General features: G+C 42.7%; 1 protein-coding gene across 2 annotated transcripts in view; it reads left to right on the forward strand.

Annotated features, from left to right (window-relative positions):
* The first annotated feature begins 1,313 nt into the window (after positions 1 to 1,313).
* LOC126457812 (protein dimmed-like) overlaps positions 1,314 to 22,367 on the forward strand; it is a 304,037-nt gene continuing 282,983 nt past the window's right edge. For both annotated transcript variants that reach the window (XM_050094428.1, XM_050094429.1), the window contains exon 1: positions 1,314 to 1,551. The gene's annotated coding sequence lies outside the window, so the exon portion shown is untranslated. The remainder of the gene's footprint in view (positions 1,552 to 22,367) is intronic.

Consider the following 22,367-nt stretch of genomic DNA (forward strand, 5'->3'; position numbering starts at 1 on the left):
TGTGCTGGCCAGGGCAGCAGTCGAACATTTTCTGTATACAGAAATGCCCGTACAGGACCTGCAACATGCGGTTGTGCATTATCCTGCTGAAATGTAGGGTTTCGCAGGGATCGAATGAAGGGTAGAGCCACGGGTCGTAACACATCTGAAATGTAACGTCCACTGTTCAAAGTGCCGTCAGTGCGAACAAGAGGTGACCGAGACGTGTCACCAATGGCACCGTGTACCATCACGCCGGGTGATACGTCAGTATGGCGATGACGAATACCCGCTTCCAATGTGCGTTCGCCGCAATGTCGCCAAACACGGATGCGACCATCATGATGCCGTAAACTGAACCTGGATTCATCCGAAGAAATGACGTTTTGCTATTCGTGCACCCAGGCTCGTCGTTGAGTACACCATCGCAGGCGCTCCTGTCTGTGATGCAGCGTCAAGGGTAACCGCAGCCATGGTCTCCGAGCTGAAAGTCCATGCTGCTGGAAATGCCGTCGAACTGTTCGTGCAAATGGTGGTCGTTTTGCAAACGTCCCCATCTGTTGACTCAGGGATCGAGACGTGGCTGCACGATCCGTTACAGCCATGCTGATGCCTGTCATCTCGATTGCTGGTGATACGAGGCCGTTGGGATCCAGCACGGCGTTCCGTATTACCCTCCTGAACCCACCGATTTCTTATTCTGCTAACAGACATTGGATCTCAACCAACGCGAGCAGCAATGTCGCGATACGATAAACCTCAATGGCAATAGGCTACAATCCGACCTTTATCAAAGTCGGAAATGTAACGGTACGCATTTCTCCTCGTTACACAAGGCATCACAACAACGTTTCACCAGGCAACGCCGGTCAACTGCTGTTTGTGTCAACTGCCGTTTGTGTATGAGAAATCGGTTGGAAACTTTCCTCATGTCCGCACGTTTTAGGTGTCGCCACCGGCGCCAACCTTGTGTGAATGCTCTGAAAAGCTAATCATTTGCATATCACAGCATCTTCTTCCTGTCGGTTAAATTCCGCGTCTGTAGCACGTCATCTTCGTTGTGTAGCAATTTTAATGGCCAGTAGTGTATTCAGTCCTTCTAAAGAATCGCTAACAAAGCCTGAACAACACTTGCAGTATCCGCACTCCTGCGCCTTGTCGTTAGGGAGAACGCACGACAGGTGGCCGGTCCGAGGATCGCTGGTGAACTGGATGGCAGGAGCGGCGGCGCGGCCGTGGTGGGGGCTGCCGGCCGCGAGTGCCCGCCGCCTCCGCCAGGGGCGTGCCGCGTGTGCGCCAGCCGCCACCGGCCCGCTGTCAGTAGCGCAGCGGCAGTCGCACGCGACGGACACGCATCTAACAGCGCACGCGCCACGGACCTCGGACCTCACCGCTAGCAGTTACAGGGTTAGGACGCTCCGTTCGCCCAGGCCTACCGAGTGCACCCCCCGGCGAGCAGTCCCCCAGCTTCCTGAGCCGACCACCCGCTTCCTGTCATCGAGCGTCGCTGCGGAACGCGATGCTCCGATCGTGACGGCCGAATCGCTGACGACGCGAGAGCACGCCGCCAAGGTAAGGAAGGAAGGCCTAACGGCACCGCCACGGCCAGCTGCCCGATACTTTCCGTCGCTAGTGGCACCGTTACCTTCCTCCTGGCCACTGCTGCCAGCGGCTACTCGCTTCCTCCGCGTCGCCCATCCGTCATTAGCATGCCCGTCACCGTCTCCGTGCACTCTTTAACAAATTATTCGTCTTTCGATCGATTCCACAGCTTCCCCGACCTACCTTGATGATCTACAGAGCAAGAAATATTTTTGAGATCTTCAGGTACAGTTTTCCACGACAGAAGAAGCCCCTACTTTATATTGAAATAATCAGCAACCGGCTGCATAAAAGAAATTTAATTTCTTAACCGGTTTCGGCCACTTATTGCCCTTCTTCGGGATATTAAACCTATCGCATTATTTGCGAATGTCAACAATAAGGTGCTTTCTGCAAAATGCAGTTGTCATGTGGTTCATAATGCAAGTCAGACTTGTTGTTTGGCTTCTTTATACCACTTTTGTGCAGGTACCACATAACAAAGGCATTTTGCTGAAAGCATCAGATTGTTGACACTCGAAAATATGATAAGTATAATCTTCTGAAGAAGGGCACTAAGCGCCCGAAACTGGTTAGGAAATTAAATTTCTTTTATGCAGCAGCCTCCTGATATTTCTATGTACACAAGTATAGCTGCCGAGTATGGATAAAATACTAAACCCCGAGTTTATTGGAGCAAAGAACACTCTGTGTTGACGTGGCAAAAAAGTCGGTATGAATCTCAGATAATGTTTCTAAGGAAACTGTCATATCTGTTTTCCTAAGGGTGTTAATTGTTTTAATCGCTGCACCGTAACCTCCAAAGACGACTAGCTTTTGAACGTGAGTAGCGTTTTATGATGTTCAGAGAAATGGTGCGATGTTAGGATTAGAAAGAGTCACAGAGACGAATCGTGGTGGAGCAGACAACTGCAGAGGAATTGAAAACGCACCCAATATGGTTTAGTCATCTAAACTTTAAGACGATCGACGGTCAAACTTTTAAAAGTAAAAGATGAAGAAGTGTCGAAAATTGAAGTAAGTCGGTAAGTCATGGACATAAGAGAAATGGAAGAAACTGAACAAACACGCATATTCAGAGACGGTATAGATATCTGTACAATCTCGCATACAAACAGAGACATTCGATTTCCAAATACCTTACAGAAAGCTTTAGTCAGAACAAACAAACTGCCCGAAAGATTAGCAACAGCATAAATAATTACATAAAATATAGTTACTTGGTGATAATAGTAAGATATTGTCAGTAAAACAGTTGTAAATGTCACTAAAGCTATGCTGGCTTGGAATATACCTAAAGCCGTATCATATGACCTCCTCCTCCTCGTTTGCATTTGTGTGACAAAAGTTTACCACAAATACTGCGTGGTAGAAATATTCATTTCCCGAAAGGTGCATTCGAAGAAATGAACGTCATTGATATATGTACTTCATCGTAAATTCAGAGTGTGAGTTCAACAATAGTGAACTCCAAATGACTGAAGAATTAGTGGATTACTTACAGCACGTTCAGAGTAGGATATGCCATTTCTGTATTCATGAGAATAAGGAAAGAAAAAGTATCATCAAAATTTTGTAACAAACGTCTCGACGATCTGTGATAGCAATAGCACAGGCTAAACCTTCAATACGTGCCCATTAGAAAACAACTTCCTCATTTTAATCGTGTGTATATAGACAAGTACCCAATTCTGGATTCTATGCCTGACAGTTAAGCCTCATTAAGTGTAAATAACTTGCATAAAGTTACACAACAGTCTACCAGAATCAGTTGAACGAGCGCCTTACGGCGAATTGAGCGTCTACAGTTAGAAGCAGTCCGCTCTAGCGGTAGCGATGTCAGGAACGTGCCTGCTTTGCCGTCCTGCTCTACTATTTCGCTCTTCTTTTTAGAGCACCGCGGACAGCACGTCGAAGCAGTATATGTAAGCAAAGATATCTAACAGCGAAAACGTCGGACGTGTGGAGTAGTGAAAATACACAGCGAGCACGTCTTTTTTTTTTTTTTTTGCCAGTTGTGTGCTATTTATATGTAGGCCCAAAAAGCTGTGAAGAAACGGTAGTTTTTGCCTTGAGCTGAATCTTTCTCCTTCATAAATTGGGAAGTAACGTTGTGAGACATAAATCTCTCTCCATAAGCATTAGACAAAGAGATGTTGGTGATGGTTGTTGAAAACTGTGGAATAAATTTTTATTTCTTTGCCTCGTACATGGATCTGCGATTGCTGTTTGAGCTGCATAAATCAAAGAATTGCTTCCTCGCTTCTTTAAAGCTGCTTGATTTGTAAGCAGTCCTTAATGGAGGAAATCATAGCAGCAGATTCGGAATTTATCACTGAGGTATGACGGTAGTGATTCATTCTATAGTAGCATGTTAAGTGCGGTTGCGGTTGCGGTTGAGGGAATGTCCGAAAGCATCGTACTTGGCTGCAGTCTCCTCAAGATCTGGAGTCAAAGGGAAAAAAAAAAAAAACTGTGCACCCGCTACGTACCATCGTCATTCATGCTTCGCACCGGATGAGGTAGCCCTGTGGTCAACACACTGGGCTCGTGCTTTGCACCTTTCCGGCTAACCAGATGTAGGTATTCCGTGGAACTTCCTCTGATAACGCGCGGCTGATTGCGTCTCCGATCCTTGTCTCTCTGAACGAGTGTTCTGTCTCAAATAATCTTTCTGACGACGAGCCATTAAAGTACATTTTTTTCTTTCTTTCTATCTCCGCCTTCTGCTTCCCCGCGTGAAGCATTGGATTCATTGCGATCATGTGTGACTCTTCAGTTTAGTGTTGGGACGGTTCTCTGTACTTTCATACTTTATGGTGCTATTAGTCGCAAGACGCTGGAGAAGAGACACATGTTGGGCAAAGATTTAAATGAACATCAAATGCCAAGTTGGACACCGATACAGATTCTACGTCAAATTATGCCGCCATCCGTTTTTCGAGAGGCTGAGTGAAGTTGACATTGGCGGAACGCTCTGCCAATAACAAAAAATGTGATAATTTACGTTGTGGTCCAGTTTCTGTGAGAAAATGGCGATCCCTGTTTACTAAATGCAGTGCGCTTAGAAAGACAAACGCTTACAAACAGTACGCGAACGACTGGTGACTTATGAGTATGCATTGGTGTCTTCTTTTCACTCTTTCATTCATCGCTGAAGATAGTCATTATGTCACCATTAGTGCCATGTGTTTTTATCCTATTCTGCAGGTAAGACTCCTAACTCACCAATAAATTGTCCAACAGCGGCCGAAAGTGCTTACCTGTGCGTTTTTGCGCCACGTTGCTCAGAAATTTTGGTTCTAGTGCTGTCTGCTGTGTGGTATTTCTGACCCTCAGAGTCGTTACTAACACCCAGCTGGCCGAGAGAGGCCAGAAAAATAAAAGTTTATAATGATGTAAATCGTTGTCATCGCTGTTTCGGATTCGTGTGTCCGCATATAAATACCAAAATGCGAAACGTCACCGATAGACATTTTTTCCTTCCAAAGGCTTAAGCAAACTTTCACTAGTCTCTTGTCCACCTACGCACTGCTGGAAATACCCAAAAGCTCTCGAGCCATTGGCGATATCGATGTAAGACTCTTAAACGAAAATGAGAGATAGTGTGGCGCTGTGGTGTTAAAAAAAAATTCTGTGCGCTGCTCAGTTCGGATCGGTACCGAAGATTTTTCGTCAAAATGTCGCGGTGAAATCATAACAAGTGTTCAATTTTAATATGTAGTTTATATAACAATCTCTTTAATACAACGGTTGCACAGAAAAGTAGAACGATTAAATCACAAGTTCTATTAATCACAAAAAAATCACAAGTTCGACCTGTCACTGACCACTGTATGCGCGATGGGCCAGCTACGTAATCGCATCGCACCGTTTTCTTTCATTCCTTTTCGACTCTACCGTAATACTAGCATTTGCTAGGCACTGTATATTTTAGGCTTTTAGGACTCCTTCGAACGCAGTTTTCTTCTGACCCATGTTTTCTGTTATTACGAATCCTTTCAGAAGACTTTTTCATTATTTTGTAATTTTCAGTTTAATACCGATTTTCACTTATATTCCAGGAAATATCTTTATTGTTTCACTTGGGTACTAGAACATTCATAGTGACAATTGAATAACATTTGAATCAGTGTCCTAACTAAAGGTATTTGCTCGGTACACCAGTTTATAACTAATTTGTATAGATCAGGCGCATGTGCATACGCAGGTGCGACGAGTTCACAGTCAGATCAAATACTGCTCGATGAACACGTTCAGAGGTGCGCTATCCGTTTTGTGCTCAACCACTGTTTACGTCATATTAGTCTCGTAGTTATTATATGTTATGAACAGTTGTTGTTGTTGTGGTCTTCAGTCCACAGACTGGTTTGACGCCGTTCTCCATACTACTCCATCCTGAGCAAGCTTTTCCATGTCCGAATAACAACTGTAACTTACATCCTTCCGAATCTGCTTACTGTGTTCATTTCTTGGCCTCCCTCTATAATTTTTTTCCTCGCGTACTTCCTTCGAATTGATGTCTCAGAATGTGTCCTATCAACCAATCCCTTCTTTTACTCAGGTTGCGCCACAAACTTCTTTTCTCCCCTCTTCTATTCAGTACCTCCCCAATGGTTAGATGAGCTTCCCATGTAATCTTCAGCATGCTTCTGCAGCACCACATTTCTAAAGCTTCTATTCTCTTCTTCTCTACACTGTTTATCATCCATGTTTCAATTGCATACAAGACTACACTTCAAACAAATAGTGTGAGAAAAGACTTCCTAACACTTAAGTCTGTATTCGGTGTTAACAATTTTCTTTTCTTAAAAGCTTTTCTTGCTACTGCCAGTCTACATTTTATATCCTCTTTGCCATAGGAAGCTACAATCGTCCGGCCATAACTGGGAGATGGCTCACTGGAACTACAACAGATTACTTCATTTTATGTGAGAAATGATAAAAAGATTTAGTTCACTTGATACAGCTCTTTGCCACAGGAGTGCGCAACAATTTACAAGTGACAGTTGATTAGAAAGCTGTTCAGCATTCACAAAAGTACATGTCCACGTGAGGCTTGACTGACACTGGTCCTGCTCGATGACGTTGGCTGCTTCACGAACTGGGCGGAACGCTTCCACGCTCGGCTCTGTACCGACCTCCGTGCGAGGGCGCTGCTGTGCTGAGAGAGAGGGCGTGTCTTCTTCCGCCTCTCCCATTCGTCGTTGCGGATTGTAGCGAGAGCTCGCTAACGTTTGTGGTATCGATGTACGCTGTCCAATCTGGTGTGTCACCGCGATCTCCGGACGACACCACATTGTATATTCAAATTTTACAAATCTGACGGTTTTCTTGTCACAGAAAAAGGTCGACCGACGAGCGAATAAACGTTTTAACGTCAAAACTAGCCAGAATTTGAGATCGCTTTACGTTGCTCTTGTTGTTGTTGTGGTCTTCAGGCCAAAGACTGGTTTGACGCAGCTCTCCACGCTACTCTATCCTGTGCAAGCTTCATCTCCCAGTTCCTACTGCAACCTATATCCTTCTGAATCTGTTTAGTGTATTCATCTCTTGGTCTCCCTCTACTATTTTTACCCTCCATACTGCTCTCCAATACTAAATTGATGATCCCTTGATGCCTCAAAATATGTCCTACAAACCGATCCCTTCTTTTAGTCAAGTTGTGTCACAAATTTCTCTTCTCCCCAGTTCTAGTCAATACCTCCTTATTAGTTATGTGATCTACCCATCTAATCTTCAGCATTCTTCTGTAGCACCACATTTCGAAAGCTTCTATTCTCTTTTTGTCTAAGCTATTTATCGTCCACGTATCACTTCCATACATGGCTACACTCCATACAAATACTTTGAGAAACGCCTTCTTGACACTTAAATTTATAGTCGATGTTAACAAATTTCTCTTCTTCAGAAACGCTTTCCTTGCCATTGCCAGTCTACATTTTATGTCTTCTCTATTTCGACCATCATCAGTTATTTTGCTCCCCAAATAGCAAAACTCATTTGCTACTTTAAGCGTCTCATTTCCTCATCTAATACCCTCAACATCACCCGATTTAATTTAAAAAAATGGTTCAAATGGCTCTGAGCATTATGGGACTTAACTGTTGTGGTCATTAGTCCCCTAGAACATAGAACTACTTAAACCTAACTAACCTAAGGACGCCACACATTGAAACGTCCCCTTACAAAAATTAATGAATTACTGTGCTGATAAACCTCTTACATTATTTTTTTTCAAACAGCTGAGCAGAACTGAACGTACTCAGACATTTTGCTCTTTACCTATTTTGGTCAACACTAAACTAACAAACAATATTTTTAGCGCAACGCAATCTAACTTTCAATAATCCCTACAAGAGAACTGACTAACATTAACCTATACGTTTCACAAATCACTTACCTCACAAAAATCTTCGTTACTCGAACTACTGCAATACAGCGAGCGCCACTACTGCCAGCTAAATAAAAGAGTCTAACTACTGAAGTGACTAATTGCTGATGGACATAGTTAGCAAATGAAAAATTTTGATAGCGAACAAACAATGTATTTGCCTTAATAGTGTTCAAAAGTCATTATATATATATATCAGTTCATGACATTCAGTCTTTACAAATTTACTGTCTCTGTCCAGATCATCCGCTCTCAAAACTCCACCATATCACTCCCCACATCCACCACTGCTGGCGGCTCACCTTCAACTGCGCAACGCTACGCGCTGTTAACAGCCAACTGCCCAACGCTACAATGGCGAGTATTACAACAATGCCAACCAGCCACAGACTGCACACAGCACAGCCAGTGATTTTCATACAGAGCGCTACGTGGCGTTACCAATATAAAAACCTAAACAGCCTACTTACAACATACCCATGCCCGAGGCAGGATTCGAACCTGCGACCGTAGCGGTCGCGCGGTTCCAGACTGTAGCGCCTAGAACGGCTTGGCCACTCCGGCCGGCGTTTAATTCGACTACATTCCTCTTAATGTACAGAAATGTTTGTGACGTCACTCTACGGACAGCTATAAAAATTTCAGTTGCGCCTCACTGACAAACAAAAAAATCTGCAATCGTACCGGGCGGGATCGTGGCGGAGCTGTGGCATGTTGCGAGGGCGTTGTGTGCAATGGACAGCCCTGCGGCTGCGGCTGTGGCGTAGCGGAACGTGTCTCCGGTATTAAATGGCCGGCCTGAGCGCGGAGCCGGCCAGCGCGTTTAAAGGCCGCCGAGGTGAGCCGGGCCCGCCGGCCTGGCCTGGCCTGGTGAAAGGCGGGACGCGGAGCGCCGCCGCCGCCACGCTGCCAATTTCCACCCGCCCTCCGCCCTCCCCACCACCCCCCACCTACCGCTATCACACACTCACCTCCTTTCGTCGCCACGTCGCTTCTAACTTCCTACTAATCCATCAAATGTTCTCAGAGAATACTTTGGCGCCTACCTCTACGTAGATGCTCCGCAGACCACAGTACAGTGCACGGCGGAGGGTACCCCGCACCACCATTAGTCATTTCCTTTCATGTTCCGCTCGCAGACAGAGCCAGGAAAAAACGACTATATGTCTCCGTATGAGCTACAATTTCTCCTTATCTTCATGACCCGTTCTGCAGTCAGCTTCAAATAACCGTTCTCTTATTTTCTCTCAATTGCGTTTCTCGAAAAACTTGTCGCCTTCTCTCCAGCGATTCCCGTTTCAGTTCCCGATGCAGGTTCGTAACTCTTGCGTGTTATTCCATTCTACCAGCAACAAATCCAGCAACCCACCTCTGAATTGCTTTGATGTCTTCCATTAGTCGCGCCTCGTATGGATCCCAAATACTCGACCAGTAATCAAGAACAGGTTGTATTTGCGTCCCATATGAGGTCTCCTTTACAGGGCAACCACACTCTCCTAGAATTCTCCCAGTAAACCGAAGTCGACCATTCGCCTTCGCTTTCACAAACCTCACATGCTCGTTGCATTTCATATCGCTTTGCAACGTTACGCCCAGATATTTAAACGACGTGATTGTGTCAAACAGGACACTACTAATGCTGTATCCGAACATTAAGGATTTGGCCGGCCAGTGTGGCAGAGCGGTTTTAGGCGCTTCAGTCGAACTGCGCGACCGCTATGGTCGCAGGTTTGAATCCTGCCTCGGGCATGGATGTGTGTGCTGTCCTTAGGTTAGTTATGTTTAAGTAATTCTAAGTTCTAGGGGACTGATGACCTCAGATGTTAAGTCCTATAGTGCTCAGGGCCATTTGAACCATTAAGGATTTGTGTTTCCTACTCCGGATTAACTTACATTCGTTTCACATTTAGAGCCGCCATTCATCACACCAACTATAAATTTTTTCTAAGTTATATTGTATCCTTCTATAGTCACTCAACTTCGACATCCTACCGTACACCACAGCATCATCAGCAAACAACAGCAGAGTACTCCTTACCCTAATCGTAAGATCATTTATGTATGCAGAGAATAACGGCGGTTCACCGAGCGGGGTGGCGCAGTGGTTAGACACTGGACTCGCATTCGGGAGGACGACGGTTCAATCCCGCGTCCGGCCATCCTGATTTAGGTTTTCCGTGATTTCCCTAAATCACTCCAGGCAAATGCCGGGATGGTTCCTCTGAAAGGGCACGGCCGACTTCCTTCCCAATCCTTCCCTAATCCGATGAGACCGATGACCACGCTGTCTGGTCTCCTTCCCCAAACCAACCAACCAATAACGGCGGTTCTGTCACATTTCCGGGGTCACTCCCGGCGATGACCTTGCCTCTGATGAATACACCCTATACCGGTAACTTAAGAAGTGTTCGAGCCACTCACGTATCTGTGAACCTATTCCATATGCTCGTACCATCTTTAACATATGGCAATAGGGAAACGAGTCAAAGATACCGTGTCAAACGCTTTCCGGAAATTTAGAAATATATAATCTGTCTGTTGCCCTTCATCCTTAATTCGCAGTGTATCATGTGAGAAAAGGGCGAGCTGAGTGTCGCACTAGCGATGTTTTCTAACACCATTCTGATCGGTGGACATAAGACTCTCGGTCTCAAGAAAATTCATTCTATTCGAACTGAGATGTGTTCAAGTATTCCACAGCAAACTGGTGTTAGAGCTATTAGTCTGTAATGTTGCGAGTCCGTTCTTTTGCCCTTCTTATATAGAGGAGTCACCTGCGCTTTTTTCCAGTCACTTGGGGTTTTGCTCTGGGCAAAAGATTCGCTATAGATGAAAGCTAAGTAAGGGGCTAATGCTACAGAGCACTCTTTAAAAAAGCGAATTCGGATTCCATCCGGACCTGGTGACGTACTTGTTTTCAATTCTCTCAGTTCTTTCTTTACACCAGCGATGCTTATTACTATGTCGTTCATACGGGAGTCTATTCGATGGTCAAACGACGGTATGTTTGTACAATTCTCTTGCGTGAACGATTTGTTGCTCGTGAACTTTAAAACTTCGGCTTTCGGTTTGCTATCTTCAGCTGCCACACCAGACTGATGAGCAAGTGACGGTACGGAAGCCTTATACCACCTTAACGATTCTACACGTAAGGTTCTCTACCAGAACTTTTGCTAAGGTATGACTGTGGTAGTTGTTTCATGCCTCGCTCATAGATATTTTCACAGAAGCACGAATCTCTGCGAACCTTTGCTTGCCATCATTTACGCGTTCTCTTTTGAACAGAGTGTGCAGCCTGGTATCGGTTACTTTAATACTCTTCAACCATGTGCGGAAACAAGCGAACCAACTTTTTTTTATTTATTTATTTTAGGCATTCTATCTCGGTATGGTAGATCCGCAGTTGCCCAGCATTGAGGAAATTTGATAATTTTTTTTATTTTATCCGTCTCAGTTACATGAACAGACAATCTATGCTGCAGCAGTTACCGGTTTCGGGTTGACACGGTCATTGTCAAACAACACACCTTGCTATTAACAGTAACCGTTCATACAATATGGTGCCAAAAGGCAAGAATGGCTTCCGTACAGGAAGTAAAATTCGTCACAAACAATCCATCACAATTTCAGAGGAATACTGATGTCCATACCCACAACACCACAGAAAAATGACCTTTATTACCCACCATTCAAGCTGTCAATGGCTCCAGACTGTGTTCAATATTTAACAACAGAAATCATTGATGAATATAACCTAAAATCATTTCTTCATCAAAAAAACCGCATGTTTTGAATTACAGTGCACGAGTGGGACCAAAAAAACAATGTTTCACTACTAAATCGCTTATACATATCTTGAAAACTGACTCGTTCCTCGTCATTTCGATAAAAGAATCATTCATATGGACGGTGGAACATATAACTAACTAAATTCTAGTGTATCATGGTGTAAAATGTTCCAACGTTTCCGGCACTGTTGCAGACGTCTTTGTCACGGTGACGCATACATCAGCTATCAGACAAGGACGAACAGTAATATCACTCGATAATTTGTAACTTTTACCCTGTCACACTGTCACGTGCTCAAAGAACTTTTGCTGTTATGTTATCCAAGCTGGGCCTTGTTGAAGTCCATGGCTGTTATTCAATTAAGGGATGTCCAAGGAGAACGCAACCGGCCAAAGGTACTTTCAAGAAGTTTTATTTTACTGGCGTGACCGGTTTCGGACCATTCAGATGGCAACGCTTGTTTGAGTGCTGTATCAGAATTGTCAGTAGCACGTCTTCTGTTCCTGTAACTTGATCTAGTGAAACATTAGTACACCTACATTTCACATTGTTCTTCATGACAGTTAAAATTTCTCACGTGTTCTTTACACGTGACAAGACGTCATTCACCAGAACAAATTACATGCTTTTGACGGTTCCGATATTGCACTAAAACAATCGTTGCCATCTCAAGCTTGGCATATTGACCGGAAATCGCTCATGGTATAAAATAAACGTTCTGAAAAGTATTTCCGATTACGTTCTCCCTCAACAACCCTCATAGGACTTCTGCTCATACCCTCTTTTCTTTTGCCCTCCGAGACAACCCAGCTCCGTGGATGACCGAGCCCTATTGCTGTTTGGATCTGATAAGGAAAAGTGTAGTGAGTTTGCCTTCAGAAGGCAGAATCAGCATACGTCATACGCGTTCGAACAGCAATGGCGTTGGGTGTAACTGTTGGACTTGTAGCTTATTTCCAATGTTCTATTCGTCAGAAAAGCAGGTTAAACTTAGAAACCTTCCATTTTCTTTTGTGCTGAGATTATCCTGTGGACTCTTCTCTCTTACTTCTATGTGCATTGTTAGCCTTAATTTCACTACTCTCCGACCTCTAGCTACATTGTACAGTAAGATAATCGACGTACAAAAGAATGAATTGGCAAAGTCTAATCATGTGAGTAGCATCTTGTAAAACGTTGTAAATGTTCTGCACGTATTTATACTCCGTATTTAGAGGTAATTTTGTGTTCAGTATCACTATATTATTGATAGCAGTCAATACAGTGGGGCCAAAGTCTTGACTGTGGAGTCTGTTACGTTAAATAGTATTGTAATAGTCCCATGCCTACAGTGCAGTGAATATTACGACCTTTCAGTACTGAGTAATCTGCAATGTCGCAGAATGTTCTTGAGTTTTTTTATGAGTTTGTAGAAAAGCCTAGCAACAGATGTATAAAAGGTCGGAAAACCTTGATTTAAAACGATCCAGAATTAACAAAAGTAAAAAAAGGTATTCTTTTATGTGATAAAGATTTCTCCTATGCACCACTTCATTTTTAAGAGTCCTTGAGACGGATACGTCGTCAGTCGTTCTTCAGACTGCAACAGAGTTCGTTCAGTGTACGTTACCAGCTGAGTGAAATTTGAATAACTGTTCCGTTCTCGCTAACTGTCGTTATATAAATGCTAGTACATACAAACTATTCCTGACGATCGACACAACACTGTTAGGTTTGCGGACTTCCGAGCTCTTCAGAAAACATCTGTTGCAAAACATCTCTCGTATAGTGTGTTTTAGACCATTTTGAATAACCATTACTGGTCATGAAAGACGGTTTCACCAAAATCGCTAAAACAGCGCAAAGTCTATCATGAGACAGTCTCAACATCAACTACGAACGCTAATCGTCTGCCCACATCGCTACGAAATCATTCCTGAATTTTTACCGTGGGAAACTTCTTCAATCCTGAAACTTTTAATAACATTTACGTACATCCAAGAAAAAACGGACTTTAACTGTTCTATTAATCATTGCAATAAACGTAGAGCCTCACCATAAAAAAGACTACAATAACATTTCATATTTTCGGAAGGTTCATAGAGAAAATGCAGCCGGTTATCCTTGCCAACACCGAGCGTGTAATTAAAATTTCCAGACTGACATTCGAAGGAGAAATAATTATGGTAGCGAGGGAGAATGAACATCTGACACAATATTTGGCGGTTGTACTCTACCACTCCATACTAACAACATCAAGATAAATCGTTGAAGTTTAACATCTAGCCGAGGTCGCGGTCAGCCGATACGGGGCACTAGCTCCAGCGGACAGTCGTGCGAGGGGGAATCGTTGACGGCCTGTTGGAGTGGCCGTCTCGGGATGTGCCTGAAATAGCTGTGGGAAACCGCAGAACAGATATGTGGCAAGAGATTTCAATCCCGTCTCTGCAAGAAAACGCGTTCAGAGCCTAAACACACCTTCTCACTCGGTAACAAGTCAGATTCCGATAAATGCGAAGTGGTTGTCCCCACGTAATCTATACCATTAAATTTGAACGATGGGTATATTTCGATAGCGAGTGCATCGTTTTTAATGAGCCTTTATCTGTGACTGTGCAACTGGACGGCCAGCTGTGCATTAAGTCGCACCCACACCATATGTGCGATTATCTTAACTTAAAGCACTCATACGCCGCAAAACAGAAACTTATGATGTCTGTAGTTTTACAATAGTCGACTAACTGTGATTTAGATACCCAGTGGAATATGTCATCTTGCAACCGTGTATGTAAAGTGTATGCATTGCACTTTTACCTCATTGAGTATGGAGAAACTAGTAAAGTACAACAAGCTGCCTGTTATCCGTGCACAGTGTGATGATTAATTAAAAAATAAAAACTGAGGCTGAAGTACCTTTACCCTCAAACGGCTAACCCGGATCGTGACACCCTTCCCATTTGCAGGTTGCCTATATATCGGCTTCCTAGAGAAATTTGATTTTCAGTATGTCATACAATTATTGCAAAACTGAAAAAAATTAAATGCTGTCATAATCTACTTATTAGGAGGTATAATCTTATATTAAAGCCTTAACCAAGTAAGACAAGTAATAGTGTTAAAAACTGCATGTACAGAGTGTTCAAAATTCATGTTACACACTTCTTGAGGTTGCAAAACTTGATCTACTACGTCCCCTTACAAGTTAGTAGATCAAGTTTTACATAGGAACCTGTGTCCGGAAACGTCGTCCAATGACGCTACAGAGCGTCCTATGTGCCGGCGCCTATAAATATATATGCAGGGTGATTCCGTGATGGTGCTACCAACTTTGTAGGATAATGGAAAGGGTAAATGTGTCAATTTGAGGTTGTTGTTGTTGTTGTTGTGGTCTTCAGTCCTGAGACTGGTTTCATGCAGCTTTCCATGCTACTCTATCCTGTGCAAGCTTCTTCATCTCCCAGTACTTACTGCAACCTACATCCTTCTGAATCTGCTTGGTGTATTCGTCTCTTGGTCTCCCTCTACGATTTTTACCCTCCACGCTGCCCTCCAATGCTAAATTGGTGATCCCTTGATGCCTCAGAACATGTCCTACAAACCGATCCCTTCTTCTAGTCAAGTTGTGCCACAAACTCCTCTTCTCCTCAATCCTATTCAGTACCTCCTTATTAGTTATGTGATCTACCCATCTAATCTTCAGCATTCTTCTGTAGAACCACATTTCGAAAACTTCTATTCTCTTCTCGTCTAAACTATTTATCGTCCATGTTTCACTTTCACACATGGCTACACTTCATACAAATACTTTCAGAAACGACGTCCTGACATTCAAATCTATACTCGATGTTAAAAAATTTCTCTTCTTCAGAAACGCTTTCCTTCACATTGCCAGTCTACATTTTATATCCTCTCTACTTCGACCATCATCAGTTATTTTGCTCCCCAAATTTGAGGTAAGGGTCCTTATACCGAAAACGACCTAGTCCAAAGTTATAACCGGAAATCGTTCTGATACCCTGACAGTGGAATACGTGTACTCGTACTGTTCTTGCTAAGACTGTAGGATAGGCAACTTTCAGAGGTGGCAGTATAGACCAAAGCAAGGAAAAAATGTCCAATGAAGATGGGTTCTAAAATGCATCACGGAAACACCCAGTATATACGTACATTTACAGTCCCCGGCGCCTATAAGTTTGAGGCTCCATAGTATAGGTTGGAGGGATGGGTTCGTATGTGAGTCCTGATCTGCTACGTCCCCTCTACAACTTCCAGATGTGTCTAACGTGAGCTGTGTAATACCCTGTGTGTCTAGAGGCAATATAATTCACCGCGCGCAAATACCCAAGGTATATTTACCTAGTATTTGAAAATGATAGCACTTAATGACTTGCAATAAACTTTACGCAGAATCTCTAACCTTTACGAAACTTTTTCCCGCTGTCTCCCCCCATCAAAACGATGAAAGAAAAAAAGGTTTATCGCTTTCTTCATTTTCGCTGTTCGTGTAAGTAATAAAACCGCCGCATCAAACATAACGTTTTGTCAGGGATTTTCTCTGCCTCGTGATGACTGGGTGTTGTGTGCTGTCCTTAGGTTAGTTAGGTTTAAGTAGTTCTCAGTTCTAGGAGACTGATGACCATAGCTGTTAAGTCCCATAGTGCTCAGAGCCATTTGAACCACAACGTTTTAACTTATTATTCCTTTACCACTACCTCTACTCGCGATTCATTTTGCCCATATTACCCCAGCACTGAATGTATCTGCAAAATTATATCATTGTACAACACATAGTGTGGGAGATATAACGTCATAAACAGTGAGATGTGTGAAAAACACGTTGTCGGTTCAAAAGGAGCGCAAGTTATGCAGATCACATGCACACTCACACTTAGCAACTTCCAACAAATTTAAACATAATTTCAAACCTTTTCCAAACTTTCTGGCACTAACACGCTTAATGTTAAAATTTAATATATAAAAAATTTGTAAAGTAATCAGGAATTTGAAGCTGTTTTACATTCGACTCTTTAAAGAATTTAGGTGTACTGATGATATTGTAATTAGAACGAATATTTTTATTTAGAATACCAAATTCTGTTTGCGAAGACGTAGATGATGGACACATTCGCGAATGGTTAAACAGCGATCCCTGTGAAGCATAAATTGATCAGCAAAGTGACGTGAATGTGTTGAATGAGGTCTTATCGGTAAAGGACGAGAGAAAAGACGAGGCAACCGAGGAACCCAATATCACGCACTCTGGTACAAAGAAATACTTTGATCTGTTATTAGAGTATAGAGAACAAGATTCGTTTGATTATATCGATGTTTTCAATAACCGCAAAATGAGAATCGTCAGGAAAAGAGTGAATAAAAATTAGAGAAAGATATAAGAATTGGACAATTATTTCTCGAAAGTGAACTGTGACCAAGCGATTCTAAATATAGTCTGTCTGAAGTGTACCTATGTAAAGGGATTGTCAGTTCACAGCGAGTAACGCGCAAATGATGCAATGGTTTTTAAAATGTGACATGTTGCATGTTTTGTAAATATAGTATGTCACAGTTGCCAGGAGAAACGCGTGTTGCTTTGGATTATCCATGTTTTGCAGTTTCAAGCTCGCATTAAGCCATATAATCTGGAGTTTTCTACACGTGCCGTTAGTGCACACGCATTTATTTCATTTTTCTTAACTTACCAGCGATCAGTTTCAGTACTTTTAGTTATGTGATATGTTTAACACGTGGTTAATTTGGAACGACGATATTAAAGTTTCTGTTGGGCAGTACCTGCAGATTATGCACTAGAGTGTTGTAACTTACAGAATATTCTTCCATGCTCCTTCCCATTCAAAAGAGTGTTATGGGATATCGCATTGCAAATAACCGTGCCGTTCCACTAACCATTGTTACGCGTTGCAAATGCTGAATGCTATCTATTGAGATACTGTTTCTTGATGTTGCTCACAAACTTCATTCTCTTGTCGTTATACTATACTTCAGATACTGAAATATCCGGAGAGGGTGAGTGTGTAAAATAAGGAAAACTTTACAAGCAGAAAAGCCCCACTAATTACACTAATGCTGATGATAACGGATATCTTAAGCAGATAAAAAAATTGTACATCAACAGTCAAGGGACAAAATTTATGAGTAGAAATACTGAATAAGAAATCTGTGGTCCTTGTAAAATTTCAACTGAATTTTGACAAGGATTTTTGAGCAGATAGCCGGCTACGTGGCCAAGGTTGCTAACGCAGGCTTGGTGCGGTTCTACTCGAGTTGGTGGTTGGCAGTTCAAATCAAGGCGATGAAATAAATCTTCTATATGTCGTCGCGGGGAGAAAAGGTTGAGGTGTACATTTCCTTATCATTAGACTTCGCCAAAGTCCTGCGGTAAATCCCAAACTTCTCCGCAGTGGTCAGTGGAGTGAGGGCATGTGGTACTCTTAACTGTGACCTGTCCATCGGCGTGACACGGGTAATACTGCTGGTCCCCAGATACTGTTCGAAAGGAGTAGGCTGCATGCCGGGACGGTATTTCACTACCATCCTAAAAATTCACCAGATTTACACACAATCAGCACACACATTTGAAAAGCAACTCTCACAGGCTGCGAAGGAAAGGTGCCATTTTCCAGGAAGAAGAAGCACTTTTACAAATTAGGCGGCTGAATTTATCCCTTGCGTCTCCCAACGAAGAATTCCATACGAATTTATTTTATTATGCAGGTATGAAGATTGGTGAAGTGAACTACACGGTTTAAAACCGTACGTTTTCACACTTTTGTTACTGCTAACAGCATCGTCTACACAGACGAAGGCAGCCCTTTACAAAACCTTGCTGAGACTAATTCTTGAGGATTTGCCAACGGTCCGAGTCACTTACATCATAAGGTTAACGGAAGACATACAGAAGACACAGGTATGGCTTTGTTTAACCGGCGTGTTCGCTAAACTCCAATCGGAAAATCTGCGATACAGTTGATCTGCATGGTGGAGAGCGCTATTCTCGATATACCGGGAGACCATGTTGTAACGAGGGTCGAGAAAATTGCTAATATCCCGCGTAATGAATACAAGACAAAATTAAGGAATGTCGGTCTTATACCGAGCGGTCTCGACATCTATCCCTACCCCCTCTCACCCCATCTAATGGAATATGACAGTGATTCCAACACACCACACATCTGCCGTACAGAAACTGGCGAGATACCAGTGTATTTGCTAACGGTACGTATCAGTGCGCTACACACTCAACACAGTGTGTCAGATATACGTATGATCCAGGAGCTTCTGTGGCTACATGTTGGCCATTTAACTGGTTTTACGCCTATTTCGCCCATAATTTTAAGTTTAACGTTACAGACCAGAAGAAAAAAACATTCGCAACTGTATGTCGTTTCACTGGTTAAGAATTTAAACGCAGTAGGAGAATCTGCCAAACAATTAAGTTGATTACCTTCTTCAGATTGCTTATTAACAAAAGGGGAATGTGTTGAAATGCCGTTGTTAGTACGCCAAGCTGTCTAGAAAGCACCAAGCAATTACTCATGAAATGCAGGCCAATCATTATCTATATTAAACATTTATGAGAACTGAGTACCTTCTCTCTCAGCCGAAAGTTGACAAGACTGTTACGTCGTAATACATTAATGAATTAAAATCAGCAATATAACTTAATATTTAGCATTTTCATCTCCATACCCTATTATCAGACGTAAAGCGAAACTCGCTGAACTCTATTTTTGCAAAACCACTTTTATTACTAATTTTTCCTCACGCATTATTAATAGGAGGGGGGTAACATCATGTACTGTACTGAATTTGATGCAGCGAATCTGAGCGAAGTTCAAGGCAGTTGTACTGTACAGTACAAACTAATACTTGTAATTTCCTCAGCAAATTCATACTGGTTAAAATGTCAACATTGACTGTATAAAAAACAGGACTTCTTTAAATTTTTATATCGGACCTTTACCGGGCATCATATTCATTTTCAGCGCCATACACTTAAAACCACGCTTTAACACGTGCAGTCACGTATTTGAAGTCTGATGCCCGTAAATATCATTAGGACACATAAGCGGTCTTGAATGTATATACGGCGGTCAACTGCATGAATATATGTGTTACTGCCTCGTATCATTAAAGCACTGACCAGCATGTTCAAGTCAATAGAACGAATGAGGCCAAATGACCGTTATGTCTAGAGTGCTTCCTATTGGGGATTTTCGATATTTGCCAAATTTTCCGGTGTTAATACCAGTCTTTTAAAAATTGTAACATCGATGTTGAAGATATTAATACTGGGGAGAAAAACAGGCTACTTGTTACCACTGTCAATCATTTTTTCGTCGTTTAAGCAAATCTTTTTTTCTGAACATGTCTCATGAGAAGTAGAAATAGCATCTGGAAGAAAAAGTAATACTTCGTATTTTGCTCACGTGCTCAATTTGACAGCAAATATATGTGTTCAATAGACTGACAAACTGCCTGAGCTGATTACTTGAGCCAAAAGATTGTAATGAGCTTTGAACAAAATGTAGTAGCAAGGGGTTAACAAAAAAAAAAGATGATAAGACGATCACACCTCAAATTGATTAAAGAAGTACCTACTAAACGCAGTTCAAGGTTCTTTATGGTGGACAGATTTTTGCACCTGCGTGCAGTGATTAATAATATCATTAACTGGCATGGTAGCGCACCACCTATGCTAACGGCTGCAGCCTCGTGATGACTGTGATGTCCTTAGGTTAGCTAGGTTTAAGTAGTTCTAAGTTCTAGGGGACTGACGACCGTAGCTGTTAAGTCCCATAGTGCTCAGAGCCATTTGAACCATTTGAACGGCTGCAGATGCTGCAAATCTGGAAAACGATCACGACATTCAGCGACCTGCGGAAGTGATTACTCGTGAAATTTGGGTAGAAAAGAACGCTGCAAGCTGTAAAGTAATCCCTATAATTAGTACATTGAATATCAAAATATCTGGCCTGCAAGCAATTCAGATTATTGGAGTGAATCTGAAGTGTAATATAAGTCAAAAAGTTCTTATTGCAAGCTGAACATGTTAATCATTTAACCACATCCTGTATTCAACATGCTTTAGCATGTTCGCAGGCCATTAAAACCACTAGGTATTTACTTCCAGCCGGTGAAAGACTGATGATGAGCTCGTGGTCTAGTGGCTAGCGTTGCTGCCTCTGGATCACGGGGTCTTGGATTCGACCCCCAGCCGGATTGGGGATTTTCTCTGCCCAGGGACTGGGTGTTTGTGTTGTTCTCATCGTTCACCATCATCATCTCATTCGTGGTAGTGGTTAGATTGGACTGTGTAAAAATTGGGGCTTTGCATGGGCGCTGATGACTGCGCAGTTGAGCGCCCCAACAACCGAACATTATCAAACCGAACTTTCGGTGAGGATGCGCACCATGTCGATACGTAACAGGAAAACAGAGAAACCAAGTTTAATTTATGGAAAGAATATTAGAAAGCAGCACAAGAAAAAGATAACTGAAAAACTTGGGCAGAACGGGACCTACAATTACGGTTCAGTTATGATCTGAAAGATCGCCTTCTAGGTCGTAAGCGAGACCCATTAGAAGTATGTGAACACATTGTCGATGGTATTTATCCAAAACTACAAAAAACTACTGAAGTGTTTGAGATGTAAAATCACATCGTCAGCTTCTGAGAGACTGCTCTTGAAAGTAGGATACGCTCTGTATCAAAAACGCGATAGATTGAAAGGGAAATTTCTCTCAGATTTGTGATCTTTACAGTGTGTATACAGATAGTTGTGATATATTGTAATGTTGATTATTGCCGCATTTGTTAATTAATATTTATGATTGTAGACGTATTTGTAGGTTTGTTACTTCGCCTTTCAGTCAATTCAATATTTAACGACGGCGTTAAAAGGTTCGATATTTTGGGGACGATTATTATCAGCAAACGATGTTTGGATGTCGATGAAGAAATCGAAGTGTGCGTCGAAGATTAGCCAACATCGGGAATCCCTTACTCACATAGAAGGCCAACGAAATGTCCATCAGCAGTCATTGCCGTCATTTTAGTCTCCTTATACACGTTCGTCACATTAATACGTTCAATGTCAACGTTCAATAAACACCCACACACGGCATGTGGCAGCACTAGCTGTGGAGGGTGTATAAAGCGTTGCGTGTTGCGGAAAAGGAGCGATTTATCTGACGTCCGAAAGGCTCACTGGTTTTCGAGCCAGAGGTGGAAACTTTGTATTCGCGTGCCGCCTTGGTTAAAGTGCCGGGTGATCAAAAAGTCAGTATATTTGAAAACTTAATAAACCACGGAATAATGTAGATAGAGAGGTAAAAATTGACGCACATGCTTGGAATGACATGGGGTTTTATTAGAACCAAAAAAAAAAAGCCAAGTTCACAAAATGTCCGGCAGATGGCGCTGGACAGAAAAAACTGCTACCGCGACGGGTGAGAGGTACGCCGATATGTTACAGAATCGCATCATCCCCACCCTGGTTGATAAACACCTGCTGGAACGTACGATGTTTATGCAGGATGGCGCTCCACCCCATATTGCTAGACGCGTGAAAGATCTCTTGCGCGCGTCGTTTGGTGATGATCG

The sequence above is a fragment of the Schistocerca serialis genome, chromosome 2 (genome assembly GCF_023864345.2).
Source record: "Schistocerca serialis cubense isolate TAMUIC-IGC-003099 chromosome 2, iqSchSeri2.2, whole genome shotgun sequence".
NCBI lineage: Eukaryota > Metazoa > Arthropoda > Insecta > Orthoptera > Acrididae > Schistocerca > Schistocerca serialis.